The sequence below is a fragment of the Tupaia chinensis genome, unplaced genomic scaffold, assembly GCF_000334495.1.
Source record: "Tupaia chinensis unplaced genomic scaffold, TupChi_1.0 Scaffold000044_1, whole genome shotgun sequence".
In the NCBI taxonomy this organism is placed as follows: Eukaryota; Metazoa; Chordata; class Mammalia; order Scandentia; family Tupaiidae; genus Tupaia; species Tupaia belangeri.
In genome coordinates, this window is record NW_006159500.1 from 814,746 (window position 1) to 819,678 (window position 4,933).

Here is a 4,933-nt window from a genome sequence, read left to right on the forward strand (position 1 = left end):
TGTAGGGAAGTGAAGGAAATGGAGCAAAAGCAGAAGGTCCCTCCATTTCTCTGCTACTTTGCTCTTGATGATCAATGAAACTAGGGAAAGGAAGGAGGGAAGGGACCACAAGTAAAGAAGATACTTAAAAATAGAATGTAGAGGAAAAGACTGAGTTCTTGTTTGCTCACTGACCAATTTGGGTACTCAGGACTTCGAAATTCCATGAGCTACTGTTGTCTCCTCTGTTACAATGGAATAATAATACTGCCTAACCATGGTAGTGTTCTTGGTATTGAATGATCAACAATAGATGCTCACTAAATCTCTCCTGAGACTAAATTAACAGTGAAACTACAGCAGGGATGGATCAGAAGGAATGAACAGTTCTCTGAGGAATGCATGTGTGAAGAACACACATGTGGCCAACATATGTGATTGCCTAGTCAAAGCACTCAAAACAGCGTGAAAGCCCTGTCAGTTTGAAATGCAGGTGAGATCAGTCAAAGCTGAAAGAAACACCATTTATGAATTATTTGGCCCTCTCTGTGGGTGTTTCTCCTTCCAGGCAGTGTTATATCGTAGAGTCCTTGTTTGAAAATGGACACCATATAGTAGGCATTTGTGAGCCACGGTTTAGAAAATCTTGCATTTCTATATGAAAAAGGGAAATTAATATGATAGCAGGACAATCTTTAACTTGATTCTGTTAAGGCATTGTTATAAATAGTACCTGAGGGGCCGGTATGTGGCGTGTGGTTAAAGGCACTGGATTCCCACATGGCTGACTGCAGTTCGAGTCCCATACCTAGTGACTTGCTTGCTCACTTTCTCTTTTTCTCTCTCTCTGTCTCTGTCTGGTCAAATTAAAATAATAATAACAAATGGAATTAAATTAAAAATAATTCTTTATAAAACAATAAAATAAAATAGAACCCAAATTTTGATAATTAAATGTTGAGTGTATTTTAATTTCTCCGATTGCTTGTTTAAGATTAAAGCAAATACCAGGACCAGCAGATGGTATAAATGATAACATCGCTGGACTCCCACGTGGTCAATCATGGTTAAAGTCCCAAACCTGGTGGCTTAAAACTCACACCAGGAGCATGTGTGTGCATGTCAAAAATTCCCTAGAGAAGAATGGAGGAGAAGGGATTGTGGTGTGGTCTTTCCCACCAGGGGGTAATTTCTTGCTTTCTGTCTTTCTGTCTGTCTCTGTCTTTCCAGCAAGTGCACATGTCCTATCGCAAAAATCTCTATTAAAAATTAAGAAGGATTGGGACCAGCAGTTAGCATAATGGCTATGTCGCTGGACTCCCACGTAGTCGACCGCGGTTCACGTCCCAGACCCGGTGGCTTAAACTCACGCCGGCCACATGCACACGCATGCCCAAGATCCTGAGAGGAGAATGGAGGAGAAGGGATTGCGGCGTGGCCATCCCCCCTGGGGGGGGTGATTTCTTGCTTTCTGTCTCTCTGTCTCTCTCTCTCTGTCTGGCGAGTGCATGTGCCCTATAGCAAAAACCTCCCTCTAAAAAAAAAAAATTAAGAAGGATTAAAGCAAATAGTTTAAATAGCCATATCTTCATAATGTCTCATTGAAAATTTAAATCTTTAAAATAAGTTATTGATATTAAAAGATATGATTGAAAATCACTATACAGCATCAAAATATGATTAATAGAAACAAATTCAGACATGTATGAATTTACATAAGCCATTATGTATAATGGCTTCTTCCAAAAGCATGACATAGCAGGAAAAAGTACTTTGAAATCTGTCTTTATACTATTGCAATCCATACCTTTCTGAAGACATTTATTATATGCCTACTCTCAGGCTTTCCTCTTCTGGTTTATCCTCCCATTTAATCCTTAAGAAATCACTTTTGTTTATATTTCATTTGTGTTTGGTGTGAGGAATTTGCTTTTATATTTTGGCTAGTGTAGAATGGCAGAATGTAGTAACCTGTGATGCTTAAAGTATTTCTAGTCAAAATCCTCTTGAGTTCCCCCACATTCTCACAATTTGCACTCATCTCTGAAATTAATAGGAACTAGCACCATATTTTTGTCATGAAATTCACTCTTTCTTGTTATGGGTTACTCAGAAGTTATTGCTTTTGTCAGATAAGCACAAGAGCAGTCACAGGCCTGGATCTTTATATTAGGACTATGTTTGTTTATTTCAGTTATTTATTCAGATTTTTAAAATAAAATAATAATGTACATGATTTAATTTTTAAGCAAATACTGTTGGAAGATATACAGGGAAAAGCAATTCTTTATCTTATCCCAGACTTTCAGTCCTTTCTCCTAGATGCAAACACATTTTTTGTATTCACCAACTCCCAAAAAGACTATAGTTGACTAGCACATGTATGAAAATACATAGTTTATTTAATATGTGGGATGATACTATACATACATTTGTACCACTTTAAAATACCTTGATTTTTGGGACAGCAGTTGGCGTAATGGCTATGTCACTAAACTCCTATGTAGTCGACCGCAGTTTGAGTCCCAGACTCAGTAACTTAAACTCATGCTGGGTGCATGTGCGTGCGTGCCCAAGATCCCGAGAAGCGAATGAAGGGGAAGGGATTGCGGTGTGGCCATCCCCTCTGGGGGCTGATTTCTTGCTTTCTGTCTCTCTGTCTCTCTTTCTAGCAAGCGCACACACCCTATAGCAAAAACCTCTCCAAAAAAAATCTTAATTTATAGGGTATATTTAATTTTTTCTTAATATCAGAAGGTGCATGTGCATGCACCAGAAAGAGAGAAAGCATCCTCCCAGTGTGACCTGGTTACACTATAATCTTCTTTCCTCCAATTCTCTATTCTTCTAGGATCTTGGGCACACATGTGTACACCTGACATGAAGCCTACAGGCCAGGATTTGAACTTTGATTGGCTATGTTGAATCTGGCTTTCTCTGTGCAATGCCTAGCTGCTGTATCACAGGGTCAACCCATGCGTATTTAATTTTTTTTTTTTTAGGTTTTTTAGGTTTTTAGGATGTGTGCACTCACCAGAGAGACACACAGAGACATGGAGAAGAAAAGTGAGAAATCACCCTGTGGGGAATGTGCATGCCATAATCCCTTCCCCTCCATTCTCTTCCTGGGATTTTGTACATCATGCACCAGCACCCAGAATGCTTTTCAAGCCTCCAGGTCTGGGACTCAAACTGTGGTCAGCCATGTGGGAGTCCAGTGCCCCAACAACCACACTATCTGCTGGTCCCTTTATTTATTTTTTTTAACATGCACCATATGCTATAATTTTACATGCCATAAAGTGGACCAATTATAAGTGTATACTTAAATACATTTTACTAAAGTGATACAGATACGTAACAATCACCATAATCCTGAGAATATCTATCATCCCAAGTTTCCTCATGTACACTTGCCATCATCCTCACTCCTAACCCCACCCCAGAAAACCACTAATTTACTTACTGAATAGTTTTGTCTTTCTAGACTTTTTGATAAAAGGAATCATACGGCATATAATTTTTTGAGAGGTTTTTGCTATAGGGTGTGTGCACTCGCCAGACAGACAGAGAGAGACAGAGGACAGAAAGCAAGAAATCACCCCTCAGAGAGGATGGTCATGCCGCAGTCCCTTCTCCTCCATTCTTCTCTCAGAATCTTGGGCGGGCACGCACGCACACACGCTCACGTGCCCGGCGTGAGTTTTAAGCCACCAGGTCCAGGACGCGAACCATGGTCGACTCCGCGGGAGTCGAGCAACACAGCCATTACTCCAACTGCTGGTCCCAGTATGTAATTTTTTACTTAGCATAATACTGTTGACACTTACCTCTGCTGGTGTATGAATGAGTAGTTTGTTTCTTTTACTGCCAGATATTGTTCCATTGTATGAATATACTACCTTTTTCTGTTCATTCACCAGTGGATGAACATTTTAGTTGTTTTCAGTTCTTGACATTTACAAATAATGTTGCTATGAACATTGGGATCGAAGTGTTTGTGTGTCTCTATGGTTTCATTGTTCTTAGGTAGTTAGCGACATGATATTGCTGAGTTGTTTGAAGAGTATATATTTAAATTGTTAAGAAATGGTCAAAATGTCTTCCAGAATGGCTATGCCATTTTACGTTCCCATCAGCAATGTCTGAAATTTCCAGTTTCTGCCCGTTGTTGCCTATACTTGTCGTAGTCAGTCCTTTTTTACTATAGACATGTTAGTGAGTGTGTAGTGATATCCTTTTTTTAGTGGTTTTAATTCATATTTCTCCCATCTTTTCACATATTTACCATGGTTTCATATGTGTATGAACATTCACATATCTTTTCCAGTATCAATTTTTCTCAATTTTTTATTAGGCTGTTTGTCTTATTAAGTTGTAAAGGTTCTTTATAAATTCAGAGTATTAGTCTTTTATGAGATTTGTCATTTACCAATATGTCCTACTGGTCTGTGCTTATCTTTATTTTTTTTAGTGGTGTCTCTTGAAGCACAAAAGTTTTCAATTTTAATAAAGTCCAATTTACCAGTTTTTCCTCATATAGATCATTCTTTTGGTGCTTTAGCTAATATATCTTTACCTGACCCAAGGCCACAAAGAGTTTTTTCTACACTTTCTTCTAGAAGTTGTATGGTTTAAACCCTTTCATTTAGGTCTACAGACCATTTAAAGATAATTTTCATGTAGAATATAAGGATCTAAATATTTTTTGCATGTGCATTTCTGATTTTTCTAGCACCATTTGTTTAAAAATATGTATCTTTTCCATTGACTTGCCTGAGCATTTTTGTCAAAAATTAATGACTGATTACAGTTCAAGTCCCAGACTCAGTGACTTGAAACTCACTCTAGGGGGATGTGTGTGTATGTGCATGCCCAAAAGCCTAATAAGAGAATGAAGAAGAAGGGATTGCAGTGTGGCCACCCCTTCTGAGGGGATGGTTTCTCTCTTTCC

At 38.6% G+C, this 4,933-nt stretch overlaps 1 protein-coding gene across 1 annotated transcript in view; it reads left to right on the forward strand.

Moving 5' to 3' along the window:
* MAGI2 (membrane associated guanylate kinase, WW and PDZ domain containing 2) overlaps positions 1–4,933 on the forward strand; it is a 701,446-nt gene that overhangs the window by 410,415 nt on the left and 286,098 nt on the right. The gene's annotated exons all lie outside the window — the stretch shown is intronic.